The sequence below is a fragment of the Rhinolophus sinicus genome, chromosome 15 (genome assembly GCF_057876585.1).
Source record: "Rhinolophus sinicus isolate RSI-liver-muscle chromosome 15, RSI-T2T, whole genome shotgun sequence".
In the NCBI taxonomy this organism is placed as follows: domain Eukaryota; kingdom Metazoa; phylum Chordata; class Mammalia; order Chiroptera; family Rhinolophidae; genus Rhinolophus; species Rhinolophus sinicus.
Genome location: NC_142515.1, coordinates 82,839,362 through 82,852,231, shown reverse-complemented (window position 1 = coordinate 82,852,231; position 12,870 = coordinate 82,839,362). Strand labels below are relative to the sequence as shown.

Below are 12,870 nucleotides of genomic sequence, written 5' to 3'. Positions count from 1 at the left end.
CAGGTCACTCTGCCCATTCCTGGCTGTCTCTGCCACCCCTCCCAAAACCCCAACCATGTCTCCCACCTGGATGTCCTCCAGCCTCCTCCATGAATGGTCCCAGAATGTTGTGCTCCCACTTACCTGTCCCCCTGCCGGGGCACTCTCCCTATGGCTGCTTGGAATCTTCTAGAACATCCTGGCCCAGCCTTGGCACATGGTGGGTGGGTCTCTGGGACAGCCCAGGGAAAGAACACAGGGCCCAACTGTAGGCAGCTCCAGAAGATGCCACATGGACACTTGTCCGCACTTGTCCACACTGCCTGAAGGCATGAGCACACCCTGTCACTGTGGCCGGCTTCCCCTTAGAAATGCCAACAGGACCCTGCCATCCTGCAGGGAAGCCTGACCCTCACATGCCCTGGCCAATGTGTTCCAGGGGTCTGAGAACGGAAAATGTCCCCGATGTGTATTGGCCCCATTGGACTTTGGGTTTACATTTCCCCAAAAAGAAAGCTATTCAGGGAGAGGCAGGCCGTCCTGCCTCCAGTTTGTCTAGCACCTAATATTGCTTCCTTCATTTGAACCACACCATCCTCTTCTCCCAGCGAACCCCGTCAGCTCAGAGCTGCTGAATGGACACAGGAAGAGAGGTGCTGCTGGGGTCAGAGGGTAGGATGAAGGAGCTGGACCCTGAGGGCCATGAAGGCCCCATTATGCACCCCCACTCATCCCCTGTCCCCTAACTCCTCGGAGGGGCTGCTGCTGGTGTTAGAGGGGCAGGGAGGGGGAGGATGGATGACAAGTTTAAAAGTTTATTTCACCCCAAGTTCATGCTCACACAGTGAAATTACAATGCAATTTGTTAGGAAAGGAAAAGATTCATTTCTGTGTTCGTTTGATTTCCTTAGTTCTTTGATATTTTTGATACTTTTTCAAGGACCAGAAAATAAAGGGACTATTAGGGTGATGCTGTATGAAAAAAATGATACTCCTGATGCATTACAGCTGCTACAATAAATGTCATTTTTAAAAACACAACATTCTTGGGGTGGCCGGTTAGCTCAGTTGGTTAGAGCAAGGTGCTAATAACACCAAAGTTGCTGGTTCGATCCCTGCATGGGCCACTGTGAGCTGCGCCCTCCTTAAAAAAAAGCAAAGAAACAACATTCTTAGTTTGTAGGAGAGACAGATCAGCACCCCTTTGCCCCATCCCTGCTGTGTATGTTGAAAAGCTCTCTGAAACACAGCTCTCTGGTGATGGGCCACTTTATTGATGTGTGCTTGCTTTGTTCTTAGTGCCATTTCTAACCCTGGTTCCATGTGCTTAGTGTCTTTGCAACGTGGAGTTCAGACCCCATCTGCAGTTAGGCATGCTCTGTCCAGAGTGCGCGTCTGTGTGGCCTGAGGAAGTCCCGCGACTACAGAGCTCTGAACACAGACATTCCCTAAAGGGTTAAGTACAAACTGTTCAGAAGTGTCATCGTGAACCGGAAGTGTATCTCCCACTCTGTCTTCGTCTGCTTGTGTCACCAGTTGCTGTCAGCAGCCTGGCGTGCTCCCTGCTCTGCCACCAGGGGGCGAAGGTGGCCCGGGTAGTGTGCCCACCAGGTACAGGTAGGGAGGTGGGGACTTCACCAGACCCCAGTGGGGGTAGGCTGTTCTTACCTGCAGGGATATACAATGAGCTGCACCTCAGGACCTCTCAGTTTCCCTCCCAAAACGTGTAGGGTGGGAGATGCCAATCCCCAGGGTACTCCAGGTGTCAGGGCTACACTATTGCCTCATTTACTGGCCATTTATTTGACACCTACTAGGCACTAGGGACACAGCAAGAACCATGTCAATGTCCTTGCCCTCAGGGAGTGGACATTCTACCAGAAGCCCGACAATGGACCTCAAATAGGAGTGAGAAGGGACCTGTGAGAAGGGACCAGCGCACTGTAGGAGTGACAACCAAAGGGCATGTGGGGGACCTCCCTCGGCCAAGCCAGTCAGAGCTAGACAATGTTTCCAACTTTTGCTCATGGCCACCAAGACAGGGATCTGAGGAATGCTGTGTCCTCTACTGCATGGCCAAGCCTCTCGGGCTCGGGCTGCCAGCTCTGTGTGGGGGAGACCAGCCCCTATGGCCCTGCCTGTGGCATCCTAGAGGGTGGGGGCTGCCACAGCCTTGAGTGCTGCCTCAAGCACAGCTGACATCTGCCATTCCCAGGAGGACACTGAGGGATGGGGAGAGTGGCTGAACCCCCACGTCCAGGGGAGGGATCGAATCCTGGGTCCCCTCAGGTCCTTCTCCCCCAACCACACTCAGGCCCATATCCCAGAACTGAACTTGGGGTTGGGGGTGGTGCAGGCAGGGCTAACTGGCAGCAAGGGTATGAGTTAGCCAGCGACAATGACCAAGATGGGGTCGCGGACTCCGCCTATAACATGGAATCCAACAGCCAGTGCCTGGGGGCCAAGGGCACTTCTGACACTGGACAGGGCAGTGGCTCAACTTGGCCTGAACCACGAACCAACCCCAGCAGATGCTCAGAGCCAGATCTCCAATCTGAGTGCCCCTAACCCCTTGGCCAGCAGCCATCATGCTGTTTCCTGAGCCACCTCCTCCCCAGGAAAGGGGACTTCATCTCTAGGGGAAGTTCTTCCTGCCTCTGGAAAGTTCCTCTGTTCTCTGACACTGACAGAGGGAAGTCCCAGCTGGGCCACACCCAAATCCCTCATTCACAGGATCTGTTTCTCCCTGGGCATCTAGTTCTCAGGCCCAAAACCTTGACTTAAGGAGATTGTTTTTCAGGGATCATTTGTCCCTCCCTGGCTGTGTCCTTGAATGGCCCAGGCCATACTTGGGTTTGGCCTAGTTGTGGGGACTCCCACGTGCCTTGTCTTTGGAGTGCAGGGCCAGGGTGGGCTTTGCACAAAGACCCCATGGCCACATTGACTCAGCCCCCGTGACAGGACTAGCAGCCCATGGCCACATTATCTCTCTCCAGAATCTTCCAATCTTCACACCTTACCTGGGGCTTGTGGCTAGTAAGGATGGCTGGGAGTGCTGAAGCTCCTATCCCTTCTCTTAACTCACGTTAAAAGGGCCAGAGGTTGGTTCAGTGGTTAGAGGGCGGTGCTAACACCAAGGTCGCTAGTTCAATTCCCCCATGGGCCAGTGAGCTGCACCCTCCACAACTAGATTGAAAACAACGACTTGACATGGAACTGATGGGTCCTGGAAAAACACACAGTTCCCCAATATTCCCCCTACCCCCAAAAAAAGGGCCAGATCCTAAGTCAGGCTCCACGTCCGTAACATGACATACGTCTGTGATACGAAAGATGCCAAAGGCATTTTGATCAATGCAGTGAGAGCATCTTACAAAAGCTGGGGACACCCAAAGGAATCACCATTCAAAGTCACCGTATGGGACCAAAGTGGACTTTTGAAGCCGGTTCATTTCTCTCTCCCAAACCACACCAGACTCTAACCTTCACATTTTGACCAGTTCCTCCGAGGACACCTGTGACGTGGATTATTCAAATCCGCGCTGACTCCTACCGTGTTTCCCCGAAAATAAGACCTGACCGGAAAATAAGCCCTAGTATGATTTTTCAGGATGACATCCCCTGAACAGAAGCCCTAATGCATCTTTTGGAGTAAACCTTAACATAAGACCTGGTCTTATTTTCGGGGAAACACGGTAGCAGGGATCCAGCACATAGAAGATGCTCTGACACTCAGTTATACTAAAGGAATATTTCAAATCTAACTAGGCACCCTGCATTTTCATTTGCTAAGTCTGGCCACCCTAGGGGCTCAAGAACATCTCTGAATAAAGGAACACAGGAATGATATCAGCTGGAAGATTACTGTGTCCAAACAAGGAATGTTACCAGGGAAATAGAGTTCACGGCACTTTGCAGAACGTTTACTTCTTCCCCTCAGAATAAAATCCTGCCTCCTCCCAGGCCTCTATATCAGTGGGCCTTGTGCTTACTGCTACCTCAGGACTGTGGCACCCACTGTCCCCTGCTTGGAAAGCTCGTCCCCAGGCTGAGTCCTTGTTAAGATTTAGGTCTCTTCAAAACTTGCTCACAAGCCTCCAATTCCTGTCCCGGCAGGAGGCCTCCCCAGTCACAAGTGTCACAACCTGGTTACTCTTCTTCATTAGTAGTTGAAATCACCTTGTTCATTTCCTCGTCAGTCTGCCCCTCCCCACTTGATTTGCTCACCACAGCATCCAGGATGTGACCACAGGCCTCTGAGTAGCCATGGGTGACAGCTCCCATAGGGAACCTGGGCCCTTGCACCTAACCTCCTGCCACAGATCCCATCTGCCCCCAGCTGCAGCCTTCTGGCTTTTAGGATCACCTGGGGCAGAGCCAAGGTTCCCAGCCACGAGATCCTGGTGACTCCTGCACTGGAAAGTAGGTAAGTTAGTTTCTAGATGTCAGCAAAAGGTATTGCCTTCCCTAACCCTTGACATGTAGAAATATCCCCGACCAAAGAAGGATCCTGGGAAGTCCCCGAGGCAGGGTGGACCTCAATGTGGGGCTGAAGGTGCTTGGTTCTCGGGAACATTCAAGAGGCTGGAAACAAATCCCAAAGGACAGTTCCGAATTACTGATTGAAGATGGCACCACACCTCAGTGAGAAGGATCCCCCATCAGAACACTTACTTTCATGTTTAAAAGATCAGAGCATATGCGCCATGCTTCTGTGTGTGTGCACAGAATCAAAGGGAGCCTCATAGGTCTGTTTGTGGAATTGAACCTCTGGGGGGGGGGGGGGGGGGAGAGAGAGAGAGAGAGAGAGAGAGAGAGAGAGAGAGATTGGTGACAACAGCTGCCTGTGGGTGAGGGGACAGGAAGTCTGAGGACCAGGGTGAGTGAAGATGCCTCCTCCCTGTGCCTTTGTTCTACCCCAAAGTGCCCAACTCATGTTAGAGGCCCATTAAAATATTTTAATACATTATCCTCCCTCGGTATCTGGTATCCGCAGGGGATTGGTTCCAGGACCCCCAAGGATACCAAAATCTGGGAATGCTCAAGTCCCTTACATAAAATGGAAGAGTATTTGCATACAATGTACACACATCATCCTGTATACTTTAAATCATCTTGCGATTATTTACATAATACAATGTAAATGTTATGTAAATAGTTGTTATACTCTATTGTTTAGGGAATGACAAGAAAAAAAGGTCTGTACATGTTCAGTACAGACATAGTACAGGTCAGCAACAACTTAGCCATCTTTTTTTCAAATATTTTTGATCTGCAATTGGTTGAATCTGAGGATACGGAACTTGCAGATACAGAGGGCCACTATGGCAATGAATGAGTGAACTCTTGAAAGGTTACTTGTCCAAAAGAACAAATAAGATGGAGGCACTTCCTCTTTAATTCCAGGCCAACCTCTCAGAGCTCATCCAGCCATCCACTCAGTGCCAGCCCCACAGGGAAGGAAGAGGAGAGAATAAATGCTGACCAGACAGGTTTCTATAATTTCTATAGGACTGGGAGAAAGTCTCTCTCTCCTGGCTCTCTTGTCAATGTTTTGGCAACAATCCAAGAGAAAATTCTCATAAAGAAGACGAGAGCTTTGGTGAGCAGATGTGTCAGAGGCGGAGCAGTAGCTGAAAGAACAAGCCTGGCTTGGTCTGGGTGGAAGCCAAAGGCAGGGAGCCTGGAGGCCTCAACAGGAAACAGACCCTGACTTTTTACCAACCTTTCCTTGGGAGAGCCACGGCCATTTCCAATGGACCTGCCGAAGGATGCAAGTTTCAGTAGATCAGCAATTCAGATAGGTGTACCTCAAAGTGCTTGGCAAACCCAAATGAATTATGCACTCCAAGAATCTTAGGAGGCAATGATGGAGGGTGCACATTGTTTGCTGTGGGCACCTGAACTGCCGCTGTCATTGAGTGACTGGAGGGCTTTAACCTTTGTGCTGAGTACCCTTCCCACTCGTATTAACCAGCTTTCATTTTTCATTGTCAGTGGGTACTCTTCCTTGTCCAAGACCATAACACCAACAGGAGTTCTCGGCAGGCTGGCACCCATCAGGCCCTCGTTTTTCTACCATTGAAGCCTTGCCTTCCTTGCTGCCTGTGCAGTCATCTGGCTCAGTTCCCATTTCCATATTTGGATGTGAATGTCACTTATCCAGTTTGCCCACATGATTTCTCAGACCCAGGAAGGGACACACCTTGGTGCAGAGAGATGCAATCAGTGCTACCACTGTGGAAAGGAAAGCCCATCCTTGATGTGGTTCACATTTTGTATGTCAGAAGCTGTGCTCATGTCATCCATTTTGGTGGGGCATTTCACTCCTTTTGACAAATGCCCATTTGCCTTGGATTCCTTGAGGACACAATTTTCTAGTCAAATGGGACTCCTGTTTATGCTTAGGTTTCCAGACTTCACGGACCTCTCTTCATCCAACATCTCTGCCTTCAGGCAATGCCCTTTTCCAGAGAATCAAAGAAATTCTGTGCATTCTTAAAATAAAAAGGTGAGATGTAATTATAGGTCCTGACATTTCCAGGGATCAGTCTGGAAATGACACAGAATAGCCCTGAAATAACCTCAATTCATTTGCAATCTTCCTTTGACAAAGTTAATTTAGCTAGCTTTGACCCTAATTAGGGTCCCCATTTGCCCTTTACTCTTGAGTTTGGGGACTCTATTAGACTGTATCCAGAAACTTCCTACAGCTTGTCTAAAAGAGAGATAGGGCTCAGGGAGTGTTAGGTTCTCAACAAGGCTCTGCTTTGCACAAGGATTCAAGGGTATAGGTCCCCCTTCTCCCCTTTCCTTCACATAAGCCCAAAGTGAGATTTAGGCAATGCAAGCTTAGGATCCAGCCATAAAGTAGCAGTGAGATATGAACAAGTCACAGTTGCCCTCTGGGCCTCTCAGATTCTCATGTATAAAATAAAGGGGTTGGACAATGAGCTGCTCTTTGATCCCAGTTCAATTCAGCAACTATAAAAGCACTGAGGGATTACTTAAATGAATAAGGCTGGATTCATACTCTCAGAAAGAATCCTGGTTAGTGACTGAAATGAAAGGAAAACCTCCTGAGGCCTTCTGTGCACCAAGCATGGTGCAAGGCACTTAGAGTTCACAATCTTCAGTGCAAGCTTTAGAGACCAGTGTTCTCACTTCGGATATGGTGGAGGAAAATAACTGGCCTAGCTAGAGGAGCAGGTGTGAGTTCAACCCCAACTCTGCCAGCCACCATTCCAAGTGTTTATTGTCCACCCAGACTGCCCCAGACACCTGCAGAATGTAGTAAGTACTACTACAACAGAGGTGCAAACAAGGTGCTCTGGGAACATGTTGTTTTCATGTTTCCAGTGGCTTCCTTCCTAGCCAAGGATTCTGCCAGCCTTGCTACTTGGGTCTAGGCTGAGTCAGGCCCCACAACGCTCCCTACTGACCTCCCATCCCTGTGACTCTCAGAATTTTTTTTTTTAAACTTTTACTTATTTTAAGTGTGTTTTTCCAGGACCCATCAGCTCTAAGTCAAGTAGTTGTTTCAATCTAGTTGTGAAGGGCGCAGCTCACAGTGGCCCATGTGGTGATCGAACCGGCAACCTTGTTGTTAAGAGCACCACACTCTAACCAACTGAGCTAACCAGCCACCCCCAACTCTCAGAATTTATTCTCTACTTTTCTTACAGGAATGTCAGCCCACTTGTAACAATAACAATAATCCTTTCCACAGGGGTACACTGCTTCACGGTTTACAAAGCACTTTCACATCCATTATCTCATTTAATCACTTCCTCCTCTTCATTCCTACAATATATTCTTGGTATCTCTTTAGTGTAACATTCTGCCTTGCCTAACAGGCCTGTTTTCCTTTGTTGTTTTCATCTTGGCTCACAAGTTCTGTCCTGTAATTCAGGTATCTCAGCACCTTGCACACTTCCGTGCATGGTGTGTGTGTGTGTGTGTGTATGTGGATAAAAGTTTTCCATATTTAATCCTCACAGTGTTGTAGGTGTTTTTCATTGCTGCCTTCTTCACCCCTTTGATTCAATGGATGTTTGGTTCAACGCCAAGAGCAAAACTGGATTCTTTGGAAGGGGGAAAATCAGGCAAGGAGTTCAGACCAACTTGGGGAAGACAGAGGCGAAGGCCACCAACACCTGGTAGGACAGGGTACCTGCTATAACAGAGGTGCAAACGCTGTTAGAAGAGTTTGAATGACTGATTAGTTTTGTCTGGGGGGTGGGTGGAAAGCAAGAGTGCTTCTTGGAAGGGCCCCACCCAGAAGAGAAAGAAACTGGGACTGAAGAGCTAGACAAGGGACAGAATCAGGAAGGGTCATAGATTTGACACTTGGGAAAAAGTAGATAGCTGCACAGAAAAATCCCCCTCGAAAAAAGGGGAAAGAGGGCTAAATGGCTAAATGGGTAGTTTTTCTAATAAGGAAGTGTAACTCCCCACAATTTTCTAGGAAAGAGGAGTCAAATGGCTGCAATTCTTAGGAAAAAACGATTCCTTCCTGCAACACTCAGATACTGCTTAGGAAAAGCACAGGGAGCACACTCCCTGGCATTTCTTTAGTAAAAGGAGTGAGGGGGCATCGATCTGCAATTCCTCTCTGGAGAGAGGAAGGGTGCTTGAAGTCCCAGATTTCTCCTTTAGACGGCCTAGGGGCACACGAGGTAAGTATTTCCCAAGTTCTCTTCAGATATGAAGGCCAGGGGTACAAAGCCCCATTGCTCCTCACACAAGGGAAGAAGAGAGCCAGTGACCCCCCCCAACACTGCTCAGAAGAGGCAGAGTGTGCTCCCCAAATACTCCTCGGGAAAGGCAGTGAATTCCCCAAATTCTCCTTAGTAAAGGGGGCAGGAGTCCGAAACCCCACAAGTTTTCTTAGAAAAAGAGAGCTGGGGTTCCGAATCTCTAAAATTCAGCCTTACCCTGGCAATTCTCCTGAGAAAAGCGGGTAGGCAAGAACCTCCAAGATTCTCTTCAGAGGAGGAGCCAGGGCAAGATTCCTGAAGATTCTCTTCAGAACTGGGGCCAGGCAAAGAATCCCGAAGATTCTCCTCAGAACGGGGGCCATGGGCAAGAATCCCCAAGATTCTCCTCAGAAGAGGAACGAACCCACAACTCTAGTCAGAAAAAAGCACAGGGGCAACGACTCCCCTCGGGAACAAGGCTGGGCCACGGCTCGCCCAGTCTCCTCTGAGCGCGCCTCACGCGGCACCGCCCACCGCCCAGCGTGCCCGCTCCACGCCCGCCTGGCCCAAGCCGCCTCCGGTGCATTGTGGGTGGGGCGCCCCTGCTGAGCACTGCGGGGAACCCCCTGCCCAGCCAGTTGTCGGCCGCTGGGCAGCCCAGTCGAACAGCCCTCTGGGGTCCAAGCGAGCCGGCCACGAATTGACGCGTCCCCCGGGCCCCTCCTTCGCGGCGTTCCCGCCCCGAAGCCGGAGCCCCACCTCTGCAGGACCCTGATTGGGCCTGAGGTCCGCTTCACTCTACCATTGGCAGAACCCCTGTCAGTCACCCTTTCCCACCTCCTCAGGCCCGCCCAGGCCTCCAGCGCGATCCCGAGGGCGAGCCGGCCAGCGCTCTCATTGGCGGTCGGGTGCTGTCCATCGTGAGGCTGGCCACGCCCCTCATGGGGTGCGGATCCCAGGAGTCTTGGCCGGACCTCATTGGCCTGCGGTGCCGCCACTCGGCGAGACGCGCCTCAACCCGGAAGTGTGCGAGGCGAAATCTGCCTAGCAACCGGGGAAGCCGGGCTGCGAAGCGGGCAATTTCAGTGTGAGACAGAGCGGCGAGACGGAGCTGCGGCTCCAAGCGCGGCGCGGCGCGGCGGCTCCTCCCGCCCGGGGTCAGCGCCCCGGCGCGCGCACGCGCATCCCTGTCGCCCGAACGCGCCTCGCGCCGTCCGCGCAGTCGGTCGGTCGACCGTCCGTCGTCCTGTCGCCGCTGCCGCCGCCGCCACCGCGGGCACCACCTGAGGGACCCGCCGCCTCGGGACCCGAGAGGACCGGAACCGACCCCACCTCCCGAGGCCGCCCGGGGCCCAGCAGCCACCCGTGGAGGCGCCGAACAACTTCGGTGAGTGAGGGGCCGGCGCCGCTGGTGGCGGGTCCCCGGCTTCCGGTGCCCCGGGCTTCTCTAAGGCTTCCGCTTCTGCGAGGGAACCGCCTCCAGTGCGTGGACCCCCTTGTTTGCGGGGACCCGCTTCTCTGAGGGAACCTCCCCACCTCTGAGGGCACCCCCGCTTCTCAGAGGGATTCCCCTTCATTGAAGGACCTCACCTGTGAAAGACCCCACTTTTCTGAGGGCCTCGCCTCTCTAAGCAGACCCACACTTTTTTGAGGGGAGTTCCCTTCTCTGGTGGACCCTTTACTTTCCTGAGGGACCTCACCTCTCTGAGGGCCACCCCCCACCTTTTTGGGACCCCCTGTCTTCCTAGGGATCCCCTGCCTCCCTGATGGACCCCGCTTCTCCCAGGAGACATTCCTGCTTCTAGGACACCCTCCTCCTCACTTCTCTGGGGTCCCCCACCTCTCTGAAGAGACCGACCTATCCCGCCTTTTCAGGGACCGCCTCCCACCTTCTCTGAGGAGATCCCAGCTTCTCTGAGCTGTTGTCCCACTTTCTGATACGTCCCCTTTTGCCCTTGCTTTTCTAAGGTGTCTCCTTCTTTTCATAGGTCCCCTTCCCCCTTACCTTTCTGAAATGTTCTCCCTTCTTTTCTGTCCCCACTTATTTGGGTGACCTCTTCTCCCAAGTGTCCCTCAACTAATCTGAGGTATTCCTGCTTATGTCAGAAGCCTTCTTGGACGTGCTTTCCACTTTTCCGTGCTCTCCCCACTTTTGATGGGACCCCCTGCTTTTTGATGCGTGCCTCCATTTTCCTGAGAGGTCCCTCACTACTCTGAAATGCCCATTCGTCTTACTGGATCCTTAGTTTTCTGAGGGAAAGTTGTCCACTTTTCCAAAATATTTTCCATTTCTTTTAGGTTCCCACTAATCTATGGATGCTGCCGTGTTCGGAGAGGTCCCTGGCTTCTCCAGAGGTTCTCCCCCTAATGTGAAATGTCCACCACTCCTATGGGTTCTTAACATCTCTGAAACGCGCCTCTGCTTTTCCAAGATATCCCCTCTCCTGATAGGAGATACGTGGATTTCTTCACTTCTCTGAGGGGTATCCTTGCATTCAGAGGGGTTCCCCTCCCACTTGCCTGAGGACATGTCCCCTTTCCCGAGGTTTCCTTCCTGATTCTCTAAGTGAGAAACTTTCCCCTCATTTCTCCTTGGAACTTCAAGGTTCCCTTATTTCTGTTTGTGGTGCCCACCTCCCTCCATTCTGGAAGGAGTGACCAGAAATGTATTGCCCCTTCAGTCCTCTTTCTTGCCAGACTGGGAATCTTCTCTGAACGTTTACCTCAGCTTATGGGAACCTGGAGGATTTTGTGGCTGGAAGGGAAATGGGGAGACAGAGAGGCAACCCCTCCCTCCTCCCACCTTTACTCTTGTCCTAATTTAATACCTGCTAGATTTGGGGGAGCAGGCGCTGTTGCCAGATGACCACCTTTGTTACCCCATTTTTGAGCCATGGGGCCACCACTGTGTTGTCAGACCAGTACAGAGTCGGGAGGGACAGGGCTGGAACATTGTCTGCCCATTATCACACTGTCAAGCTGTGGGACTGATCCACTTCCTGTCCCATGCCTGAGTCCTCCCTCTGCACAGTGTAACTCATCTCCTCCCCCAAAGGGGGGGGGGAGAAAAAAAAAAATGCTCCTTCAGGTTTTTCTGTTGCCTTTTCTCTCCCTAGGCCCTTTGATATACCCCTTGATCTCTAGAAGCTCCTCAGTTTGTGGGCCACTCTGGTTTGAAAGGCAGGGTAAGAAGCAGGAAATGGGTCACTTTAGATCCAGGAAGGGTGGACAGGAGGCAACGCATGGGGTTTGACTTCATTTGTCTAAGTTTGAGGTGACTTCAGCCTGGCCCAAAGGAAATTTTTACGTGGATTTTATAAATCTCATGTACTTTTTTTAATGGCCCACCCTGGATTCCAAGTTCACTCCGGTAGCTAATTTTATCTGCTTTGCGGAACGCAGAGCTCTCTGGAGCCCAAGTAGATGAATGCTGGCATTGAGAGATGGTCCAAAGGACAGGAATGAACTCAGTTTGAAACCTGAGTAACTTGTAACCACTTTGTGTCCATGCACAAGTTTCAGGCTGAAAATGTGGAGAGGACGTTCCTGAAGTGGAGTTCTGAAATATAGACTGAACTCCTGTTTGGTTTAGTGTTTCAACGAGTTCTTCCCTCTGACTGCTAGAACGGCAGTTCACTTTACAGTTTGACTTAAGGCTGTCTCTCTCCTGTTCATTTCCATCTGGGTCTTACTTAATTTGAGTCCTTTGTGAAGACTCCTGCCGAGGCTATAATTTGAGTTCTAAATCTGTCGTGGACCATGTGGACACAAGTTTCAACTCGAGCTATTTTCTTCTGTTGGAGAAGTGCTTGGAGAGTTTCCTGGGCCCTCTGCTCCTGGGGTTGTCAAGTCCAGGCAAGAAGCTGCTGCAGACCTGGTTGCTCTTCTACTGCCTTTTCCTGGTCAGCTGTCGGCACTGTCCTGAAGGGCAGGGAAAGATGATGGGAAGCTCAGGGCTTAGGGTGTCCTGAGACAGGGCAGAGAAGTGCTGGCACGTATTTGTTATATTAAATGAAACCCACAGAACCAGCAAGGTAGGGTGTTAGAAAGGGAGGAGGGGAGCTTTGAAGTCAGAAGGACCTGATTCAGAGTCTGGGTCTGTCCTCCCTCGTTGTGTGGCCTCGGACAAGTTATGGCACAAAATTGGCACGTTACTAAATATTTGAGGGGTTACATCTCTGTAAATGTGTGT

The 12,870-nt window shown here is 51.2% G+C and overlaps 1 protein-coding gene across 5 annotated transcripts in view; it reads left to right on the top strand.

Annotated features, from left to right (window-relative positions):
• Positions 1-9,722: 9,722 nt before the first annotated feature.
• GATAD2A (GATA zinc finger domain containing 2A) overlaps positions 9,723-12,870 on the top strand; it is a 91,688-nt gene continuing 88,540 nt past the window's right edge. For 2 of the 5 annotated variants that reach the window (XM_019736881.3, XM_019736883.3), the window contains exon 1: positions 9,725-10,065. The gene's annotated coding sequence lies outside the window, so the exon portion shown is untranslated. Of the gene's footprint in view, positions 10,066-12,870 lie in introns of all 5 variants that reach the window. The other 3 variants (XM_074337805.2, XM_074337802.2, XM_019736880.3) reach the window with 3 other exon arrangements.